The sequence below is a fragment of the Anabas testudineus genome, chromosome 22, assembly GCF_900324465.2.
Source record: "Anabas testudineus chromosome 22, fAnaTes1.2, whole genome shotgun sequence".
Lineage (NCBI taxonomy): Eukaryota > Metazoa > Chordata > Actinopteri > Anabantiformes > Anabantidae > Anabas > Anabas testudineus.
Genome location: NC_046630.1, coordinates 14,935,993 through 14,960,988, shown reverse-complemented (window position 1 = coordinate 14,960,988; position 24,996 = coordinate 14,935,993). Strand labels below are relative to the sequence as shown.

The 24,996-nt window shown below is 39.6% G+C and overlaps 1 protein-coding gene across 2 annotated transcripts in view; it reads right to left on the bottom strand.

Annotated features, from left to right (window-relative positions):
* Nucleotides 1–1,654, bottom strand: part of cntfr (ciliary neurotrophic factor receptor) — a 174,473-nt gene extending 172,819 nt beyond the window's left edge. For both annotated transcript variants that reach the window (XM_026338945.1, XM_026338944.1), the window contains exon 1: nt 1,391–1,654. The gene's annotated coding sequence lies outside the window, so the exon portion shown is untranslated. The remainder of the gene's footprint in view (nt 1–1,390) is intronic.
* Nucleotides 1,655–24,996: the final 23,342 nt, after the last annotated feature.

Here is a 24,996-nt window from a genome sequence, read left to right as displayed (position 1 = left end):
ACAGCTCCAGAGAGAGAAGATATATAGAGACCAGACCTCCATAACTGACAACAGTAAAAATAAAGAGACAGAACTCTCTACATTCAGGGCAAGCAGATACTAAACCGGCAGCAGCAAAAGGACAAAAGCTCCCGTCTTTTTCTCCTAAGGAGTGAAGAGAAAAGGGATTTCCGCTCACTGCTAATCAATCAGACTGTGATAATGGCTCCCATGCCTAGCTGTCGACTGGAGGGGTCAAGGCATCCCGTGACCCAGCGCCCAGAGCCCAGGGGCCAAAGCCTCTCTCAGAATAGCACCCCAGGACAGACTCCCTGGGCTAATTGTCCAAGCCAGTGTCAGCCTTTTCAATACCCCCCCCCCCCCCCCCTCCCCTCCCTCCTAGCCCTTTTCCACTTTCTCCTTCATTCCTCTCTCTTTCTTCTCCCTCCCCTCCGTAACTGCTCACAACTCTGCGATCCTCGCTCTTTCCACACAGCTGAGGAATCTACTATGTATACCAGCGTGTACCAGCATATGAAACAGACAGGAGTTGGATGAAAAAATAGCATGTAGAGCTTAGGAGATACAAAAATAGAGGGAGGAAAGTTAATGAAAAGACAGACGGGAAGGGATAGTGAGACACAGGAGAGGGTGTCAAAGGGAGATGAGTGGCAGCAGCAAATACGAGCAGGGAGGCAAGTGAGAAGGGAGGATGAAAGAGCAAGAGACAGCGAGTCAGCAGGACAGACAGGGGCAGACAGATACTTGGACAGAGAAGATAAGGAGGAGGAGATGCAGTGAGATTGTCCCCCCCCCACCCCCCAATACATCACTCATATCACTGGAACAGAGTGCTGTGACAGGTCTAGCCTCTTCCATCTGCATATCAATGGGTTTCTCTTAATCACAACCAAAGCAGCGTGTGTGCGTTAGGGAATCTGCTCAACATCAGCACGGCTGATGTTGACCACAATGCAGCCGGCATACAAAACACACAAGAAAAAAAAAAAAAGACAGAGAGAGGACATGCTCAGACAAACACACACACACACACACACACAGGATAGAAGATGAGTCTGAAGCAAACCCCATTCCAGCTCAGCGCAACGGCATTCCTCTCATTCCAAGCGCATGCCGCTAATTAACAGCATTAGATCCCACAGACAGAGGGACAGATTGATGGAGAGGAGTCCGATGTTGCACTAGCACCACATCTCCAGTCTCTTCTGTCACCTTTCTTTTGCTTTGGGCTATCCTCCAGTCTTTCTTCCCCTCACAGTCCCTTCCATCCAACTCTCTTTCCCTCTACCTCAGTCCCTGTCAGGTCCTGGTCAGAAAGCGCAGAAGAAGAGGAAAGTCCAAAAAAGCAAAATGAAAAAAATAATAATATGCATATCATTTGGCTACTCACTGGAAACCTCCTCTTTTATGTATTTCTTTTTTCCTGATCTGTCACTCCTTATCCTCTTCTTCACTGTAGGAAGGGGAGCGTGTGTATCCCGGCGTGAGTGCGGTGTCAGTCCGATAGAGGAAAGTTGCTGCCTCCGTGCATGAGCATACGTGTGCGTGTGTTTGTGTGTGAGTGTGTGCGTGCGTGAAAGAGAGTGGGAGAGAGAAAATGTGTGCGTCTGTCTCTGTGTCTCGCACTGCTCTGAGTGAGCGAGCTGAGGCTGTTTTAAACAGGCTGCTCTCCCCATGTGACCAGCCCAGCCACAGGCAGGAATACATTACCGAGACACACACACACACACACGCTCGCTCTCTCGCTCTCTCTCTCTCTCTCTCTCCCCTAGCTCTCTCTTCCTCTCGATCTCTCTCATCCCCTCTCTCTCGCTCTCTTGCCCATACACACACCGTGTCCACAGTGCACCCCCTAGCCACCGCTCTCGGTAGTGGAGGGAACAGCCCACACACATGAGCTGTGCAAACGCACACACAGAAAGGCGGCGTGTTCAGTACATGTGTCCTGAAAAACACAGGGAAACACGGAGCAGCTATGTGAGGGTGTGTGCAAGATACACATATACACACACAAAGCTATCATGTATGTACAGGACTGATGCCGTTTGTCAAAATTAAAGGGCGAAACCAAAAATACAATAATTCACATTTCATTCACTTATATAAATAAATATATATATATATATATTTATTTTTTTACTTTTTTCTCTACTGTTTTTTGACTTTTCCGTCTCTGCTGTGGTGGTGCTTCACACCTGGAAGCACTGACCTTTTCAGTAATGGAAACCTTTTAAAGTTGACCTTCTCTTGCAAGGCTGATACATTTCCATTACAGCTATTACACCTTAAGGAACAACAGTGGAAAACACCACAGATGAAGTGTTTCAAGTCAAATATATGGTAGTGGCTATAAAGGAATACCATTTCATGAAGCCCTGTGTGCTCTCAAATATTTAAAAGCCAGTGCGCGGTATGTGAACTGAGGAGGTGATAGATGGTCTTGAGATTTCCTGGGAAATACATTGCCAGATCGTAAAGGCTACAAAACACCACAGATGCATCATTATTCTTTACAACAAATGCAGCCAGTGCAGTATTCAGACCGCATGCGTACAAACGGATAGTTGATCAGCTCTTGACACATTCATCATGCAACGTGCACGCTCTTTCAGCACCATATTGCTGCTCTTTGAACCTTGATCTGAAATGAATGGCTACTGAAAGTCATTTATTATCACAATAACACCCAAAAAGCGTTTGTTTCTGTGATTACAAGCACCATTCGCAACAACCAGTTAAACACACTACCTCCTAATGTGAACACATCCAGGCCTGAGGCACATGTGTGCCAGAGCCTATATAAAGCTGTTTGACTGAGTATTTTAATCTGAATCCACAGTGTGAGCTGCATGGTTAACTGGAGCTTTTCTCCCACTGTGTAGCCTTGTCTTTTTAACTACAGTATCTGCTGTCTACCTGGCATAGGCTGATGCGAAGGAAAATTCTCTTTTTCAGACATCCAAAATCCTATTTTTCTATAGTTTTTGTCAGAATCTGACATTAACATATGTAAATGAATTGCTGAGATCTGGGATTGCAGTGTGATCGCCATAAAGCAGAAAGAGGGAGCAGGAAACGCAAGAGGTCAGAAGGAAATAGGTTACTCAAACTGTTTTAAGCATGTTCAGATCAGCGCTCTGAGAAATCAATTTGCAAATAGTTGTTTGTCAATGGTAATGCTGTCATTACTTTTTTACAAACTTAAATTCAAATATAACAAACCAGCTGCACTTATCATCTCAAACACATGTCAACAAAACAATGCGCAAACATACAAGTAGTATCTCTGTGATTAACCCGTTAATCCCTCAGCCAATCCCTGTTCTCACTTCATGTTCATGCATTAAACACCAACTTTTTTTAATTTTCCATCGCCACCAGTGCTACACGGCTGAACTACTGATTCCAGATGAACAAGCTGCTCAGACAACATACTCGGTCTTTCTTTCACAGTTCTATTGAAAATTAGAAGTTTGTATTTTACACACAGCGTGACTTTTTTAGTTATGATCTTAAGTCCGGCGTGACAGACGCCATGACTGTGGCTGAAGTGACACAAATCGATCGCCGGTGCCTGGAATTGTTTCGTTTCACCAGCCAATCAGAGCTCGGAACAAATATTTGGATAAGGTTGCTTGTTTGCTGATCAGCGCAGTCTCAGGTTTCAATGATTTCCATGCAGTTGTTTGTGTGTCTCGTGGTGACTTAAAGGCATCTAAAATTTGGAGGCCGATGCTAAAAATTAAAGAAAACAGTGTGAGTTGGGAAGTTTCGAAGCCTCTACATACCTGTGGTCCACCCACACACTGCTTTTACCTCTTTAATGAGGACAGTTTGCTCATGTGCACGCTGCGACTGAACGCCTCTCTGACTCTTACAATCAAAACTGTTTTGTGATTAACACTTTTCTTATCAGTCTTATTGCTAAATATAAATTTCTGACCTCACATAATTTCCAGCATATTTCCTCCTAAGTAGATTCTGCAATGTAATAAGCAGCATTGTAAGACATCACACCTACTGTAACATAGAAATGCACTGAAAAGTGAACAGTTATACCATAATCATAGATTGCATGTTTAACTGAAATAACCCATGCTATTTTGTCAGTCAATACAAATTAATGGCGCGCTTCACGGTCAATGAGATATCGCATCACATTAATAAGCCTGCTTTGCTATTCTCTACTGTGTTAAACTGGATGCCGTCACATCCTTGAAAATCTCGCCAGTTCCTTATAAAATGTTTTTTTGCCACCATGTACTTCTATCCTTGTAGCTTACATCTTTAGTTTTAATCTTTATCAATTACATGATGAGTACCCAAAATTGATTATTAGTATAAATATATGTGTCCCATTACAGCAGGATACAATGCTGCTAATCTTGGTCTTGTGCGCATATGAATCTTCAGCCATTCTAGTCTAATGTAGACTTCAGCTGCTGAGAGCACAAGAGTAGAGCTATGAGCACACTTTCATGATACAACTTTGAAGGGCAAAACAACTAAATAAACATGTTGTATTATTTTATATTGTATTATAATTACATTGCTTCCTTACTAACATGATTAACAGTCATAAACATATGTTTAATTTGCCATGCCTACTATTGCACACGCTCTGTAACAGGGACAGAAAGCACATGCCATGGGGTGACAGGAGTATGGAGGTTTAATCAATTACTACACTTCAGGATTTCACTGCTCAGTTCCTTATCTCTAGTTCAAGGTGCTTTTATCGGGAACCTCCTTTAAATGAATTTGGCTGGAAATAAAATCCTTTCCACAGCACATATAATGGCTGCCTATTTCTGCATTATACTCCCTAAACATTTCCATTTTAAGGGTCAACTAGGAGACTGTAGTGTGTTTATAATGTCATAAAATAGAACTGCAGCCATTGTAGAGCCAGAACAAAGCAATAAACAGCTGCTTAAGCAACAAGTAAACAGTGTTGGGCACTATTCAAGAGAGGAATAATCTTGCTGTTGGGTGATGATTAAGGACACTGAAGCCAAACTAAAAGTGAAGGTTATTGAACATATTGAAGCAAGCTTTAGCTTTAGCTGCCTTATAGCTAAAGATAAAAAAAAATACATGAAAAAAAAAAAAAGATATGCACATACGATGTAATATGGTGCATATGAAAACAAAGGAACAATAATGACATTAGTTAACAGACTCTAGTTGTTACTAAAGTCCAACAGTTGAAAATAATTGTCTGAAGAATCTTTATTTATCTTTTAAGTCCACTGAAGTTCGAAAGCATTTGCTCAGTTACAGAGCTTTTATATCCCGCTGCACTGTGTCATCACTCTGCACTCTGCGTTTAGCAGTTCCAAACATGTTTCTCTTTCATATAAGGTGGGAAAGCAAGACGAGAAGAAGAACTAACAGATCCTTCTAACATTCTAAGTAGAACCTAACATGGCACATGCTCTTTGACCGCATCCTCTCGCACGCATCACAAGTTCATAAGTGCACTTCTCTTTTATTCTACAAATATCATGTTGGTGAAAATTCATCCTCAGAGATTTTGGTCCATATTGACATGATAGCATCACACAGTTGCTGCAGATTTGTCAGCTGCACATCCATGATGCGAATCTTGTCAATTACCATAACATTAAATATTCAATATAGCTTTGCACTAGCTTTGTGTAGGTTTACAAGGTGCAGGTTAGGATTAGGCCAAATTTAGGCAGCTCAGAGGCAACAGACATGATAGTATGAAAAAAATGATGAAGAGCATGACATGGCACTGAAACGTCTTACTGCAGACTCTGCAGAGAATCTGTGCATTAGCATAGGGTTGGATGAAGCAGGATTATCTGTGGTGATGCCACAGGAATTGTAACATCAGCAAGATTGTGGCGTGTAGTGAGATCACATTTTGAGACATTTAGATTTTTTCACATACTTTTTTTGACTATTGCACAAATATTGACTGACATTATGTAAGCAAGGAGAACAAATCTAATGAGTAAATTAACTAACATGTAATTTACATTAAACAAGGATAATGTTGTCCTTAGATATTGCACCAATCATCACAAAGGAAGGATGATGTAAAACTACAATGACTTCACTCAGGGACTTGTGTGATTGAATAAAAGAACAGCTTTCATTTCGCCTGACCTAAAACTGTTTTCGTCTACAAACTGTTTTGGTAATGTTTGTGTACATAGACTGCCTATGGAGCAAACAAAAAAGGGAACTAAAACAATTTTGTTGTCATAATTCTCTCCTCACCCACAAGGGCGCCTATCTTCACAGTGGTCGTAAAATTGGGCTTTAATGGATCATTCTTTTCATCTGCTTTTAGACACTGTTGAGCAAGTGACCTGCTCAGCACTGCAAACAAAATACAACGCTATGATTAGAAATGGAGGAGGCAAGAGCTCCGCTGGGAGATGTGATTTATTTATTTGTTTATTGTTTTTCCCATTCATCCATAAGAATAAGCCATGATTTTCTATTACTAATACTGACCATCCCTTGTGTCCTTAAGAAGAAGGTTCTCTGATAGGTGTTATTGATTATTCTGAAGAATAATCAATAAGATCCCACACCACCTCTTCAGTCCTCCCCCATTAGGAACATTTGCAATAACGGTGTACTGTATGACTGAATGAGTCAGCTGGTGTCTTAGTTGAGCTATGAAAGCCTTGGAGATATGCAGATTGACAGCCATTGAAGTACTTCGACTACTTACGGTGTTGCAGTACATACTGTACTGTATGTGATAAGAATACACTGCCTGGTCCCTGCAATGTCTTACCTATTTGCTTGGTATAGTCCAAGTGCTGACTTCCTTTTTGGTACAAGTGCATTAATAATACCAACAACAAAACTTGCAAAAGACATTGTCATTGACATTGTGTTTCATGTTGGCATTTTCTGTACAGCCATCTTGTATGGAGTATGGAAAATGTCTCTACAAAAGCTATTTAAATTATGAGGTTAGCAGGCTAGATTTAATAATTTGACTCATGCATTTCACACATTTCTCTAGAACCGACTGTTGAAAAGAGATTAAAAAATGTGTCACATACCAGAATGGTTCAAAAATAATGGACATGAAAAAACAGGAAAACTGTCAGGTCAGGATTAAAGGCCTGTTCCTCTATGATAAACAGTTTCAGAGTTTAAAAATGACACTAACTTTCAAGCAGTGATGAAGCTCCTTCAGTTGCAATCCCTGCCACATTGTCTTGTAATGATAAGAAGTAATAAATTCTGAACATTGTTAGCCAGAGTGAATCGTACACGTCCCTCCTGTGGACGCTACGTGAAAGCTGAATTTCAGCTGAATGCTAATCTCACCCTTAGTCCCCAAATGTCATCCTAATAGATTTATACTGAAATTAAATGGATAATTCACATTCACAGAGAGTGCCGAACAAAGTCCCTAGGACCAGCGTGAAGAAATCTTGAGTTTGAAATTCAATAATGTGTATTACAGGTCATGGGTTTATTCTCTGCCATGCACTAATCCTACCCGCAGATAAGAGGGAAAAATTAATGTTTTGAAGCAAAACTGATTCAGTCGTTCTCTGTGAGGTTTTAATTCACAGCAGATGCAAAACTTGGCCTCAGGCTCAGTATTTCATTGAATATAATCATCTTAATAAAAACATTGTGCATTAAAATACATGGAAATCATTAACTAAAAGTAAGCATATTAATGGTAATTGTTGAGATAAAAAAAAAAAAAATCAGCTGGCGAATGACTGGTGACATGAAAGAGAAGGATTAATGATTTATTTTAAAACTGAAGTGTTGTCTTTGAATCTTACCTCGCAAAAAGGTTTTATTTTATCATGATCAAAATGAATAGTTACACATAATAATACCAGGCACTAGGCAATACTAGGCTCATAATAATAATAAGCCGGTTAGTTGGGGTTCTCAGGCTTACTTTCTAGATTTTCCAGTACAATACAAATTCAAGTTCTGTTTTTATGTCACACATCAATTAATGTAAATAGACATTCAGTGCCGTCAATAAAGTTCATTGAGATCAAATGAGCATACAGTGAGTTAAACAAGCGGCTCAGTAGTTCCCCTTTTTAGTATGCTCACTCAAACACTTGCCATTCAGTGTAAAAGAAACTTTTCACAAGTGCTAAATAGTGAGGAAAAGATGATGTTCATGTTCGTGAGGACTATTTATCAAACCTCGGCTGAGCCAGCTGAGAAGGTTGTGTTCCAAAGGCATTTTGCCATTCACACGCTCTGTACCTCACCTTAGCAATTAAATTCTCTGTGAGGAATCGTGTAACACTGTTGTGCGGTTTCATCAGTGCACAAGCGAGGACATCTTGGAATATATTGGTCTTGAAAGTTTTACTGTAAAAAACAAAACAAATGTCAGTCTTTTTGTTGCAGTCCTTCTGGGTTTCAACACAATTGCATCATCTATTGATAAATATTCACTTTCCCTCTTGTGTGTGTGTGTGTTTGCCCTTGCAATATGGAGAGAGAGCAAGCGTGTACATGAGTAACACTGTTTATGTGTTTTTCTTTGACAATATGTATGTGAGGCAACGAGCATGTGTGAGTGTGAGATTGAAGGCACATGTGTATTTGGAATTTCTTGGGAGAGATAGAGGGAGACGGCGTATGTGCGAGAACGAGAGTGTGTGATAAATATTCAGTGTTTATCAGCATGTCTCGGGGTGTTAGCTGAGGTCAGGGAGATAGATTCCTTCTCATTGGGTGACTGTGGATGGGAAGCAACAACGCGCCTTCGGGCCCCGCGGCACTTGATTCCTGGAATCACAAACAGCATCCGGCCCACAAGCCTCCATCAGCGCTAAGCCAATATGTATTTGCTCTGATAAGACGAACACAAAATGACATTGTTTGCCATGCAGGGGTATGTTTGCCGCTCGGATTGTTTGCCTTCCTAAAACCGGAACTCTTTAGCAGTGATATCGCTGTAGGCTGTGCTGGTGTCACTTTGTCGAATGTGTGTCCGCGTCTTTCTGTCGACTTAACACGTTAACCCACAGAGGTGATGCAATGGAAGGCATGATATGATAGTGACTCTGATTTACTTGTTTTTCAGAAAATAAAAGTGATGATTTAGATGCTTAGTATCCTTCTGAGATAACGGCATTTTAAAACTTAACAGCTTAATTACAGTGTGTGTTGCGTAGTGACACATTTCATTTTTTTAGGCAATAAATAGTGCACTAGATACAATTTTCTAAATTATTAATCATGATTAATTAATCATTAATATATTTTCCCTATTAAATTGGCTTTGTAGAAGTTTGTCATCATTTGATTTGGGGATCTAAGTACAGATCCCCAGGATACAACATAGAGGTTGTTTCCTCTATGTACTTTTGAAGCCCCATTAGGCAAAATTTGAATTTGTGATGTTGGGCTCACAGCCTTACAGCCACTGTCGAAGGTCCCAAGTTCTAATCCAGGTTGGCAGCCTTGGGCTTTTCTGTGTACATTTGCATGTCTTCCATGCTTCCATTGTTTTCCTCTGGGCATTCCATTTGATGGCTCTAAATTACTCCCTAGGTGTGAGAATAGCTTGTCACGGTGCATGTCAGCCCTGAGATAGAGATAGAGTCTTGGATGTACCCCACTTTTCACTGAATGACAGTTGGGATTGACTCAAGCTCCACTGTGATGTTTAACAGGATGAGCTGTTTAAATAATGAATGGATGGAATTTGGGCTGTACAAATAAGACCTCCTTCAGGCTCCTTTCACAAAACCCCTCGTGCATCTTCAACCCTCTGCAATTACACCACTGTAGCTGGAGCTGTGCACCGTGCTTGTTGACTAACATGCACACTCACCTGCAGAGAAGCTCCAGTGCAGGCCTCTGCACGAAGCATGATTCAGGCTTTATCATGGTTCAACTTTTTTCAGCACTGCAAAGATAACATCATCCAGTTATGTGTTAGCTCGATCAATCACACATCTGCACACTACTTGTAAAAGTAATATTTATCCTTTACTTTGTTTACTTCAAGATCACCACAAGTAAAGGTAAAACTGTTGCTACCAGAATTATTTTCCAGAGTTGCACAATCCTGTCTGTTAGTATTACAAACCACTTTGTTGTGTTTTTGCATGTTTTTGCTTGAAATACTTACAGTTATCTCTCCAACTGGATTTCATCAATGGTATTTCTGGTGTAGCCCCTAGACTACTACCTTAAGCACCTAAGTAACAATGCTTGTTACGTTTAGGAAACTATGCATAACTAGTTCTTTTGTTTTGTCAAATTGTTACAGATGTGTTCAGTTTCTTTATTTCTTCATTTGGTGTTTAAGTCAATAGAAATAATTTATTAATGTGGGATTAATGTGTATATTGTAGTTTGGTTGCATTGTACTATGTACAACGTGCTTCCTCTTTAAACAGTGAATGACAGTGGTTTTGTCGTGTGATTGGCTAATGGGCGGGAGTTAGAGAGGTCAAGGGGTCAGCCGCGGACGTGAAGTAGCCGTTTTAACGTACGGCTACTTGGTTAGCATCGCGGGCTAACAACTAGCTAGCCCGAGAAGAAACTTTTCCAGGGTTCCCAGATATCGCTCCAGGTGATCAGGAGCAACACGAGATAAGGGTACGGTTCTCCTCCCTGATGAACTGCGGTTAGCTGGGAGCTAAGCTACAGACTGCTGCTGGATGGTCCCGACAGTGGAGGTGCAGCGTTTGGACACTGACACTGACACTGGCTGGTTGTGAGTACTCAACTTTGATTTCTGCAGCTAGACTGAGAAAGCTTCACCGGTTTTGACCAGGCCTGTAGCAGGGGGTTTGTTGTATTTTTATTTTTGCTTATCAGTTTTTTATTTGGTCTTTGTGGGAACAGTTTGGAGCTGGCCCTTTCCCCTTCCAACATGACTGTGCACCAGTGCACGAAGCAAGATCCATAAACACATGGAGTGTGGTGTGGATGAACTTGACTGGCGTACACAGAGTCCTGACCCCAACCCAATAGAACACCATTGGGATGAATTAGAGCAGAGACTGAGAGCCAGGCCTTCTCGTTCAACATCAGTGTGTGACCCCACAAATGCAAAAATAATCCTATAAAAATTCCCATAAACACACTCCTAAACCTTGTGGACAGTCTTTCCAGAAGAGTTGAAGCTGTTATAGCTGCGCAGGGTGGACTGACGTCACATTTAACCCTGTGGATTAGGAATGGGATGTCACTTAAGTTCATATGCGAGTCAGGGCAGGTGAGCGAATACTTTTGGCAATGTAGTGTATATTCAAAGAATTTGAACACGGTACCTGTATCAGAGTGACAGTGAACTTCAGGGAACCTTGTTGTGAACTTTAGTGAACTTCAAGCTATGACACAGGTACAACTCTGTCACCTGATGTGACTAGAAAAACACAAATCAGTCATAGTGTGTCAGATATAATTTTGGTTTTGTTCTGGACATTTTCTGTTTCTTTCTCTCGCATTTAATGAATCTGTGCCAGGTTGCGTTGGTCATCCAAAAGCTTAATAACATGTTTTTTTTTCCTTTTAAATTGCTAACAATGTGGCTTGCTGGACATTTGCCTCACTAAATAAACACACTTGATGTACTGAGCATATTGATTGGAGCTCTTGACTATTACAGTGACAAATACTAATAATACTTTCTAGTGTGATCTGTTTCTCGCTCTTTGTCTGTTCACTTATTCCCTATTTTCTCCTAAGCAATATCATAATTTCATCCTCACCTAGCATTTTTAATTATTTTATTATATATATATATATATATATATATATATATATATATATATATATATATATATATATAAATATATATATATATATATATATTTTTTTTTTTTTCTTGTTCTCTCCTCCTCTCTTGGACACTTTGACTCTCAATTTCAGTTCTTCTTGGTTTGTCTCATTTACTGTCTGTGGAGATCCTTTTTGTGATTGTGCAGTTTAGTCATATAAAAACACGTCTTTTAGGAGACAGAGCTGGATCAGGAAAGTTTGGGTGTTTCTTGCCTCAGCCTGAAAGGAGACTGTGTCTATGAGGTTTTTGACTTTGGATCTTGGAATTTAGATGTACAGAAACGGGTCAAAGGTGGATAAGTATTTCTTTACAGTGGTTTAATCATCATTAAACTACTGTGTACTGTTGTTAATGCATGGTTGCTATACTCTTATAAATGTGCAGGGCACCATGATAGAGGATACATTACATTATATTGTAGCAGTGTTGGGTATCTTTATTATAAAACACCATTTGATGTCTACTGGTGTTTTTGTGAATTAGTTTAAATGTTTCTAGGATCTAGATCAATCTGGTCAATACTGAAGTACAATAACACGCACACCTTAGCAATGAAATATGAAGATTTACTTCAACTTATGACTTCACCTGATCACATGATCAATTGTACTGAGCATATGAAGCAAGCTTTCTTTTAGCTTTATAAATATTTGTCTTGTGGTTATGTAAGATGTTCTAGTTTTGTTTTTTGTGCCTATTCATCTCCCATGCAGGCTTGTCATTTTGCTGTGATTAATGTTGACACATTTTTAGTTTTTGTTTTTTCTGATGGCCACATGCAGCGATGTTCCTAATTTGACACCAGTCTAATCACTAGTCTGTTAAATACTAACTGGATTAAGGATTGTTTTTGATTGCATCATTGCATCCAGCATGATTGGATTTCAACCCAAGTGTCACCAGTCGGGTTCATTACCAAGAGGATTTACAGGCACTCTAGTTGTATCCCTTCTGACAGTGCCATTCAAATGTATCACAGCGGTGTTCAAAATGTGCCAGCAATTCATTATGGTCACAGTCTTACCAGTAAGGTGAAATCCATGAAGGAAATCTCTTCATATCATGCTGTTGTGCACTTTGACAGCATATCAGAACCCCTACTGAGTCAGGAAGGCACTTACAGGAAGATAGCTTTGACTAAAGTTCAGACATCTTTTGCAAACTTGATTTGAGTGACATAAATGCCTAGTTGTGGTTAATTGTGCCTCAAACTGACTAAAATGCCTGACAGAACATTTTTGTATACGCTAATCCCTTTGATGAGTAAGATGATTACTGCCAATCAAACAGAAGGCAGACACAGGTGCCCAGTCAGCTTTTTTTTTCCCCCCAGAGATCTGTGGACAAACATATCACTGCTGCGGCGGAGGCAGTACTGTTATAGCTTTATAGAATGATGTCGGTTGAGTCACGTATCTGACATTATACTGTACATCTGGCTTTAAAATGATGATTAGTCACGTCACAGTGTGACCATAAGACGGTAAGAATGTAGGACACCTTCACAATAGGCTCGTTTGGCGTCACTGCCTCTCTGTAACATCCTGTACATTTGACGTTCCAATTGACAATTTATTACTGTAGCTTCAATATGAGCTGCCACGTTGTTCCCCACTGCCATTTGTAGATAGAACGTCTCTTTATTAAACATAGGATCTACTTGACCACCTGCCCAGCAACGTGACAAGCTCAATAGATGATGTGACACCGTTTTTAAAAAGACTAAACTAGATGTCAGTCAGCGTCAGAATTCTTTAGTTTGTTTGTGTGTGATATCCTTGTCACCTATCTGTAAAACAGATGTCTAACAGAAAAGCATTTCAGTGTACTCTTCCCATCAGTATTTAAACACTTAATAAACTGGAAATTGCAGCATAGTTGCACTTTATTCTTTATCATTATTAGCAAAATGTATTTCTACTGAAGTTATTTCCAAACAAATGAAAGAGCAGCAAGGGCCGACCACATTGCAGCTGGTAGGGCAGTCCTCTATGAACTCCAGGAATGGTGGCCTGACTCCTGGTTCCCCTGATTCCTGGCCACATGTCCCTGGACAAGACACTGAATCTCGAACCCCTGGCACATAAAACGCTGCTGTTTGTCCACAAGAATTTCCCAAAGGGGATTAATAAAGTAGCTATAAATATTATTATTAGGAATAATACGGATGCGAAGAAAGCAACTGGTCATTTCTAACAATGTACAGTTGAATATTTTGGAAAAGGCTCTGGACTTTGAGGGAATCATGCTAAACACATAAGCTGGAAGTGGTGGATGAATAAACAGTGCCGGTATGAAGGTGTAGGTCAAGCATTAATGAGTCAGTCGATGTAGCTAAAGTAAATATACTTTTCATTAGCATTCTTTTTTTTATTTTTTTCCTGCTTTGAGTTAAGGACAACAAACACTGATCCCCCTCTGCAATAGCACTGAACTAACAACTTACAAACCATAGAAATATACTAAATATGAATATGTCATAAAAAGCATGTGCTGCTGCTTTTTTTTAAATTCGGTGCACATGTTTTACAGCTTTACATACTTGAAGGAAAAGCAACCTTGATTTTGTTTTCCCAAAGTTCCAAACTTTGATTATTGCTTCACTGCAGCCAAATTGAATATTTTTATGCCAGTGTTGCATTTCGTTGCTCTCTGTGCACTGTCACTCACCTCCCAGCCAAAGGAGGAAATACTGTAGATGTCTTTGGCAGCAAATAAACCCTACAATGAAAAATAACTGAAACTAGAGAAATTCAACCACAAATCACACATGTATGCAAGTGTAATGCATATGGACCATACATGTTTGTATTATAGCTTCTGTCATAGATTTGAGCATCATGTTGACTGAGTATTCAGGTAAAGTCATTTATAATCACAGGTATTACATACTGTGTATATGTATAAGAGCAAATCCATGTAAGACAGCATGGGAGTGAAAGAAAGGAATTTGTTTTAGTGTACCATGCCAGATGAAGGTTAAGATTTCAACATGTTCTAAACAACATTTCGAGTTGCAGAAAGCTTAATGAAAGACAGTCACAAGTTCAATTTGTTTTGCCGTTTCTCTACAACATCCTCACCACTAACTATTCCTGTTTATCAGTAAAGAACTCAAAGCCTAGTCCAATTTTGAACCACCTATCTCACGCAGAGCCTCTCCACATTCTATCCCCGCTGCCACTAAACTACAAAAGATTAAAACCTCTTATTAGTCCTAAATGCAAAATTTATCTCCATAAAGGAGGCCGATTGAAGTTGAAGTAAAACAGGGAACAAGATTAGTCCAGTGTGTGTCGCCTGCCATGTGGTCTGTTTGTCAGCTTCAATTATCCATAACACTCAGCCTTAATCCTCATTGCAATTAAAATTCCAATTAGAATTGGAAAAACATACTCAGATGCACAGAGCATGAAAAGGGCTTGGTAAATATTGGCCTTCCACAATGTTAACACTCCGAGTCGCAGTAGGAGGACATACAGTAAAATACTGTGTACAATAGCTGAGGGATTCATCTTGGGATATAAAATGCTCAATGCATATGCAATAGCCATTAGCAGCATAATGTTGGATAAATAAGGGTACATTGATTTCACAAATGAAGTAATTGGATAAGGATGATTGCATTAGCATATTTTAGATAGCAAAGCAATCACTGCTAAATTCATTTTCATCTCATTATCTGGCATTGATAACTAATTAGATAAAGAGACAGTGAATAGTTGCATTTTCTTATAAGCTCTATTTTTCACTGCTTAGTATATTGCATGAAACTGCTGTTTTGCTGAATTACTGTCTCTATTTACATATACATATACAGTACATACTGTAGTCATACACACAGTTTATATTCATGAGCCAAACATAATTCTATAATAGTAAATAGAAATATTGTTCGATAAAAAAGCGACTAAAAGGTCCCTAAGTTCAAACACAGATGTTTCTTTTCTTTTCTAACTGGTTGGTTCACTTAACTCAGAATATTCCACAGAAATATGTTCAAACTACTTTGCATGGAAAGAAAAGAAAAGATATCCCACCCTAAAACCTAACTGTCTGTATGCACTGTCCACTTGTTTGTTTTTTTTACAAGCCTGTCAGGTGCCATTTATCAATGAATAAATTGTGAGTACAAATAAGTAATTTGTTGTCTTGAATCAATGCCAACTTACTTTAAAAGTAGACACTGAAGTTGTAGGCCTCTCCAGTCGATTAGGGAAAACTAATCTGAATGTTAGCTGCAAGGCTGCTGGATGTGTTTTGGTAGTGTGGTGCCTCAGATGCAGAAATGATCGTTTAAATATTGCTAGGTTATTGCATTCATTACCATGCCTCCTGGACCCTCTTTTTAATACAGTTGTGATGGTTCATTGGACATGGTTTCAATAATATTGGCTTTAGCTGCTATTAGTCAGATGCACATAAAATGTTGTGCAACCTGCCACTGGACAAAGCATTTTACGTCAGTTGATTGGATATGATGCGGTTTAGTTTTTGCTTTTGTTTGGAAATCTGTGGCTATAAAGTAACAACACATTTTGGCTGTTACAGGATACTGTTTGTTTTCCCTTATTCATGTATTAAAACAAACAAAGAAAGAAGTGTTTAACTTGACACTTATACAATTTTTGTCCTGTAAATGTCCTTGTGCATTGGAGGGGTTCTCCTTTGGATGATTAATAAGAATCCTCTATTCGTCTCTGTCAACAAGTTAGTCCCTTTTAATTCCTATCTCCTGCAGAGGGAGGAATGGGAGGCTCCATTAAAGATAATACAGCACTGGGAGAACACTAAAACCCTAATGGTTAATGCACATGCGACCTTTGTTGCATGTCATACCCTCTCTCTCTTTCCCTGTGTTTCCTGTCTGCCTCACAACTGTCAAGCTATCAAATAAAAGATCAAAGAATAATGACAATAAATATAACAATAACAAAGTATACAGAATGAGGCGATAAAAGAACATTTGATCTCACAGTAACACTCAAAGTTGATCCAAAATCAAATCAAATCATCAAATTATGTCTCAAATTATAAGCAAGATTGTAGAAAAATAACAAGTAACTAGTTGGCAGCTGCATTTCCAATAAAAAAAAAAAAAAAAAAGCAATATGTTTAAAAAAAAATAAGCCAGCAAGACCTTAAAACAACACTTTGAAATACACTGTGAAAATTGGAAAAGAGAAAAGAAGAAGAGATCTGACACTTAAAAATGTATTCTCACTTCAGTGCACAACAGAATAATTTGAAAGGACAAAGTACAAATTTCTGAATACATTATATTTCCATGAAGTGTATGTCCTGAATTACATGCAGCACTGTGAGGGATGAGTGAGGAAATATGCTGAGTTTTGGATTAAATGACCATTGGGTGTGCTTTTGCAGCAGAGACATGTATTGGTTTGTTTTCCCCCCAAAAAACCCCAACAGAATCTGAATTATGACCAAACCAAAACTTCTACTTTAAAATGTGCAAATGCAATGACTTCTACAAAACACAACAGCGCTACAGTGCTATCACCTGTCAAAATCAAAGCCCATCTGCTTCAAAGCCCTGTTTTTCTTATAAACGTTCATAGTTTGAACCCTAAGAAAGTGTGTTTTCTATATTTATTCCAGATGAGTATCAGTTTGCCTGCTGTCTAAGCCGGGACCACAGTTCAATATCCTGCTGTGTGTTAAGGGACAAATCAGAGAATAAGGGAACACAGAAGAACAATGAGAGGATGAAATTTTAGACTTGCATCGCATAAAGAGATGTGCACGTTGACATGCACGCATACAGTACAAACACGCATAACGACACAAAGTGAGATACAGCAGTGACATGAAGATGAAATGCTCAAAGAAAAAAAAAAAAAACGCACCCTTTTATTGGTGAACACAGGATTAAAAAAAAAAAAAAAAAAAAGATGTAAAAACAGTAAAATGCAGAAAAAGCCCAGAGTCAACCACAACTTCAGAGCTTCACACATGCCAGGGTGAGAGCTTGGCTGCTGGGGGAATGTGTCAAAGTGAGGCCCCTGTCTGAGGAGATTTAGGCCTCAGCCAGAGATGAAACGAAGCCCAACCTCAACACAGAGCCTTGCGGTCTTCTGCCTCCCTCTGCATGTGTGACTGTCTGTGTGTATGTGTTAACACATTTGTCTCTGCCTATCTCTGGGAAACTATCGGAATGTGTGCGTACATGTGTGAGTCGTTGTGCACGTAACAATTCCTTGTGTGAGAATATGCCATAAGAGTCCTTAAGCATGTGGGTTTATCCATGGATTCTTTCGTGTGTGTGTGTGTCTGTGCGGTTGTGTGAAACAAGCTGCATGAGCATTGTGTGTGCATCTCACCACGTTTTGCTTCCTCAGATCCTTCAGCCTAGGTTCTGCGGTCCAGATTTCATTAGCAGCCCTCTGGCTTCCCCTTCACCATCTGAATTTAATCCATGGGCTTCCTTTGACATGCATCTGACTAATGAACGTCAATATTTTGGTTAGAGCAGCCAGGATGTAAAGGCAGAGGGCCTTGGATAGTGTGAGAAATGCAAAGGAGTGATGAAATGAGTGTGTATGTGTGCTTGTGCATGCTTTTGCATTGGTGTATATAACGAAACTGTTTAATTACTGTAAAATGAGAGATTTTGTCTTAGTTAGGCAAGTTTAAGTAATTGCTGCAACATTTCATAGGTTGTTTTAAATTCCAGTCATTTGCTACACCTATTCTGAAATCAAAAGGATGCTTGCAAATTGGAGTAACTTGCATTGCCCAATCCAGAATTGCTCCTGAAAACAAAAAAATTTAATCTAGTCTTGATCGACAAAGGAGACCTCATTACAAAAAGCTGACATTTAAATGACCTTTTGCACTCCTGTTATTCCACCAATAAACTCCACCAACAGAAATCTCAGCAGACAATTTCGAATCCAAGCCAATTTTAAACCAACCATTTGATTTATGGAATTTGCTTAGGGCACATCTCAACCACATAATAAACTCCACGTGTCCCTTGTGTTATATTCTATGAAGGTGGACAATATAGCTTATTATCATATCAAAACTTTACAGGCACGAGTCAAAAGTGGGATGCAGAATATGCCCAGTTGAAGCAGCACTGTCCTTTCAAGTTCTTTTTGGCTCACATCATCATCATCATGGAAGAATGAGCTGATATACAGTAAGATGTGAGATGAATTAGTCCAGCCCCGGTTAATGCTGAAGTGATTGGTGTAGCAGGACTGAACAAAGAAGGAAAAAAAGTGGGTCTGCGGATGTGTGCGTAAGTCTGTGTGCCAGCAAAGAGAGAACGCTTCAGGTAAAGTGACAAGAGACTCTTGACACATGTAAGCAAGAGAAGACTAGGGGAAGTGTGTATATGTCTTCTCTACTTTACTTCTCTTCACCTAGAGAAGATGAGCTGAGTTCATATGCTCCTTTTCAGCAGCTCCTTCACAATCACTCAGTTACATACTTTTCACACCTGGGAGCTACCGAGTACAACCACAGTATTATGCTGTTGGCACTGAATGTCTCCACTTGGAGCAGTTAGGGATTAAGCACTTCCCTCAAGAGCAGCTCACTGGCAAAATGCGGGAAGAAAGCTCTTTCTCTCCCTTTATTCCCCGATTTCCCCCGTCACCTGAGAGATTTGAAACAGTGACAGTCTTTTCATAAGCCCGTTCCTTGCATGTTCTTTTTTTCTACTCAAATTATGCTGCATCACTATCGTGTTTCTCGGTGAGAGTGAAGAGAGGCTACAGGGAGATAATTGGACGCTGACCTTTGAATTGGTTTACGCTAAAAAAATGTCATCTTCCAGAGATGGACTCAAGGTTGGGCTCAACACAAGCTTTCAGTCTGCTACAATGCATGTGTTTCAGTATCCCCGGGCACACAGCTCCGCGTCTTTTCAAGGCTTGAGAAGAAAGCCCACAAATGCTCATTGCGGTCTGGCAGGGCTCTACAGGCATTCTCATAACAGGTCTAATTTCAAACAGACTGTAGAATAAATGATTGACATGTGCTCTCCCTTGCTGGGACATAATGTAAACCTTTCCTGCACCTGATTGTATGGCCATGCTTGCACTTTTAGTTTTCCAACTGAAAATAATAATTTAAGGATTACAAAAGCATTTATCAGACTTGTTCTTGAATAGACTTAGGACAAATTATTATTATTATTATTACATTTGTATAATGTTACTTTATTATTACTATTATTACTGGAAGTGTTTCTAGTTTAGCTGGTTTAAGATGGACCCTCGCAGAGAAAACCCCACACTAAACAGTAAGAGGTTCTTTTTAATAGCAGCAAAGCATACTTTGGCTACCATTGAATGGAAGCCAGATTAGATACAGTTTCCAATAAAAATAGGTACCATCTAAATGAATAGAAAAAGTAGTAAGATCCATCCACTGAGCACCACGTCCGTCTCTGGCCTCTCTGCTTTGGATCACCATCAGCCACCTCCTCCCTCAGCAGCTGCCAGTCTTCTCAGGCATTACAATGGTTTTAAGGAAACAGCTCTCTCACACACACAATGTTTAGAGATAGCTCCTTTTCTTTGCTTATCTGCTACTCGGGCATTAATCATAACAAATCAATAAAACCAAGGGAGACATGAAATAAATCCACACGGCTAATGACGCTCACAGTTTCTAAGCCAGTCCAGACACATTCTACAGGCTGGCTGAGAGAGACAATGTGAAACTTCTAAAATAAAATACACACTTGCATTATGGTGCACGCGTGACATCATTTAAAGTCAATCAGATTTGTCATAGAATGTATTCAGTATATTAATGACTACTGTTGTTTAAGCCACGTGTATTAGTGATCAGACATAACGCTACATTGGAGAACTGGGGAGACTCAAAGTACCACTACGATGTGCAAGTAGTTAGATGAAAGCAGCAGAAAAATGTGGTCAGTTATTTGGTGACATAACCAGACCTCAGTCTTACTCCAACTCAAGCTTTATACAGTAATTCCTTCATCCTTCAAGAACAGTGTGAGTGATGAGTGTGTTTAAGTGCGTCCATGTGCTTGCATCATATCCCATTTTTAGCAAGCCTTCAATCAAGATGTGATTTAAAAGCCTTGGTTTCTGTTACCACATTTTACTGCCTACAGGCCTGTGAGCAGGGGCTTTTATTTGGCAGGGGCTTAAACTCTAAGAGTAACAAGTTGAGGTTTTTTATTTGGCAGTGGTTTTCAACTATAACAGTTTTCTTCAGTTTTCCTGACCACAGAGCAAAAGGAGAGGATAGGGGAGGTGGGGGTAGCGTGAAAGGCTGAAGAAAGGGGGTAAGGCAAGGAAAAAGCAGCAGCAGCAGCAGCAGCAGGAGAACAGAAAGACAGATTCACAAGGCAGGGCGATGATGTGAAGAAGCAACAAAGGATTGGGGTTAGGCATAGGGATTATGGCTAAATTTAGTTATGCTCTTAGGGAATTAATCAAGTCACTGTCTTCCAAAAGACACAGAGAGAGCAAACTCTTAAGTGAAAGTGTGTAAACAGGTGTCTTAGGGGCAGTCAGCAGTATTTCCCACACTGATGACTCTCTGAAGTCCCCCAAGTATTTCCCTCATAAGTCCAGACAAGCGCTATTTAAGCCAGTAAGTATAGGCAGAGTGGTTTTGCTTAAAAGGGCCTTTTTGCATGTACTTTTATGTAGATGGGTGGATTTCCCAAGAGGAACTGCTCGTCTAGAACTCCAACCGACCATCTTCAACTGTGCAGTGTAGGAGAAGGCCTGGTGCTGTACGACATGTTATAAATGGTCACAGAGATGAATAGAGCACAGATAATTCTTACCAATATGTTAGCATACCTTCACAAAGCTGGCAAAGCTAGGGAGAAAAAAATATTTTTATTTCTTTTTTAACCTTTAAGGCAGTTTCACTTAGAACAAAGATCTCTTTTAGAGGAGCGCCTTGGTCACACTTACTCTATTTTCTGATGTCACTAAACTGGCAAATGATGAAATCGCTCATTTCCTGCTTCTCCTGCTCATGTTGAGGTACTGTTGGCTATGTTTGCCATCCAATGGCTGAAAAGATTGATTGGCATCGCTGTCATATAACTATCTGCGCTTCAGTTGGTGCAGGACAAAAAAAAAAAGATCCCAATTAGTTTGAACTTTTTCAAATCCTTTAAGTCTTTCTAAGTCATGCAGCACAAGTCTTTGAGTTTTAAAGAATCGGCAGCCAGTGACAGCATGTGTATTTAAGTCTTGTCGAAATTGCATGTCCCCTCTAAAGTCTCTAAGTTCCTATAAAATTCACATTGAAAAGCTTCCCACTGTTCTGAGGGAGTATGGGGTTAAAGGCCTGAATGGTGTTAATGAGGTTGCTTCTTTTTTATCCTGAAGGTCCAGGAACTGAACCAGGAACTGTTCTTTAAAAAGTTAAGTTGTTTAACCTTACTGTATGGAGAGCTAGAGTTGTCACCCAATGACATCACACTATGATGGAAAACAAACTGCTGCTACTGTTTTACTGGTGGTAAAATGGAAGTAAGAAAATAAGTTGCAAAGTCAGCAGCAGTACTTTTACTTTAAAAACACTTTGAGAGATGTTTGAAACATTTAAATGCAGTATCACCGTCTCATGGTGAGTGCTCACAAGCACCCTCATGCTCCATGCAGGGAACTTTTGTCAAGATCGCAGCCTCTTCTAGCTCAACAACTACTCCATCCCAGAGATGCATCTGAAACACACATCACTGTCTGTGGGATGTTCAGGTCACTGCTTGATGAAATTATAGCGTGGATACACACAGTATCGTACTATTACACCACTGTAAGTGAGGTGGAAAAGGGGGATGCAGGCAGAACAACAACAGCAGCAGGAGGAGAGAGGGTATGAGCAACTGAATAAAGATGTTAAAGCAAAGAGAGAACATAGAGTAAGCAGAGTAGCTTCAAGAGGAGCAGAGAAAAAGCTGGGGGAGAGGAAGAGAACATGGGAGAAGATGAACAGAAAGAGAAGGATGCAACACAAAAAAAGCTGGGTTTGATGAAGCAAAGTGTGGGATGGGCATCTGATGTGAAGACATGAGCAAAAATAGATGTAAAGAAGAGAAGGGTAATATACAAAGTTGAGGACACAATTAAAGGGATGACAGAATAGAGAGGTGGCAGCAACAGAAACAGTTGGCTCAGGCAGGACTTGAGAGGCGCTGTCTCTGTTAAACTGTTTCATTAACGGCTCGCTGCTGCCTTCTTGGAAGTTGAATCCCTCTGAAACCCCTCTTTACTTCCTCAAAAGCAGGATGGTGGGTTACACCGATGCGGGATCTGACCAGCTGTCTGAAATGCAAAAAAAGCAGCTCAGTATGGACCACATGAGAGTACACACAACCCCTCTTGTTTCTTTCCCTCCGTCACCTCTTTGATCTCTTCCTTCCTGGCTTTTTCTTGCTCTCTGTGTTGCTTGGATTCCCTCTTGACGTTCACATCCTCTTCTATACAAATACAGAAGGTCTGCATGACTTTGCTTTGGAAACCAAATGTATTCATTGGTCTCTAATAAACTTACATTTCCAAAATAAAAAATGAAATGAAATTTTAAAAAAAAAGGCTTGAACTTAGTTACCTCCGTGAAGTATTTATATATTAATAATAATCCACCCATGTTGCATAAAATATGTCCAAAAATAGTTGGAAACATCGAGACCCTTTAAAGCAAATGTAGTGGCACCCACATATATTTATCTCTGATTTGAAGCATGACTTACAGTTCGAGCACTTGTCACTGAACACAAGGTTCTTTTTATGCTTTCCCACAAGATTCAGTTTCTCTCCATAAAATTTCAGCAAATCACAACTGATGCCAAGGCAGCAAAATTGTCAGTCTGCCTGAACAAAGTGTTCACTTCTATGCTGGATTCTTTTTATAGAGCACTTTCATCATTTGACAAAAAAGCTGATCCTGTCACGATGAAAAATGTATTCGAATATGCTTGAGATAAACCTAATTTATCTTGCGCGACGCTACCAAGCCCTAAAAAACTGAGCAAATAACTTGAAAGGTAAGTAAAACATAATGCACATTATATTGCGTCTGTCGCTCACTATTAAATATGCATCGAAATAGTGCTTTCTTCTGTCTAGTTGACAGAACCGTTTCCTCTGTATCTTTCACGATGACACAGAGGCAGCTTGTTATTAGCGATGTTTGTGAGTGTCTGAATTAACTCTTCTGTCCTCTCTCCTGAATCTTTTCACACAGGAGGAAAGCTAAAAAGTAGGCCAGAGGATAATACATAGTACTTTTTTTTTTCCTTTTTCTTTCTGACTCATGATTCTGAGTTTATTCATTGTGAGAGGTGTGACTGAAAAGAGAGATGTGGCTTTTTTTGAAATCCTCCTCAAAGTTCTACCTCTGCTATGGTCCAAGAATTAAAATTCTCAATCCAATTAATCAGTGGAAAAGTAGGAAATGCCTGCTGCAGGGTGAACCGTCTCATTACCCCTGACCATTGTTTAGTGCCATATACTGTATTAACATTATATGTGGTTGGTTATTTATCAGGAATTAAATTACAGTACTAACTTCACTGTGTTGTTATAGTCTACTTGTCTTTTCCGACAGCTGCAGCCCTACTACTGTCAGGGTAGGTTGCTGTAGCTTATTTGGTTACTGAGCATAGAATACAATTTTCTTTCCTCACTGAAATAAAATCACTGGAGACTGGCAGACCTTTCTGTGGATAACTTTTCAAACACATAAACAGATTTAAATCAAATTCAAATTCATTCAAAAGATTTGACTAAGATTCATAACAATGTCAGAAGGGACAACTACTTTAAGATACACTTGAAAAATCATGAACCTATGCTATAGATATTCATTCTACATTGTACCTCTTGTGATGGAGCCTAAATGAGGCAGTTTAGAGTCTTTGACTCTACTGTTAATGACTCCTATAGAAAACCCATTTCTGAAACCTGGATCAAAACAAGTTGAATATTGATGGGCTGATAATTTACATTAAAGTACTTTTTTGTGGCCCGATAATGGAATCCAGCTAAGCAATGATTGATTATTCATTCATTAAAATTTACATTAATCAAGTAAAGGAATTGCACAAAATCTGCTTCCCACTGAGTCTTTACTTATACATGAAAAGTGCCAACACTTCACGTCATTTGACAAGGTCTAAGTCGAAAGGTGAAGTACAGTTCACCATTATAGCTTGAAAAATGGAGAAATGG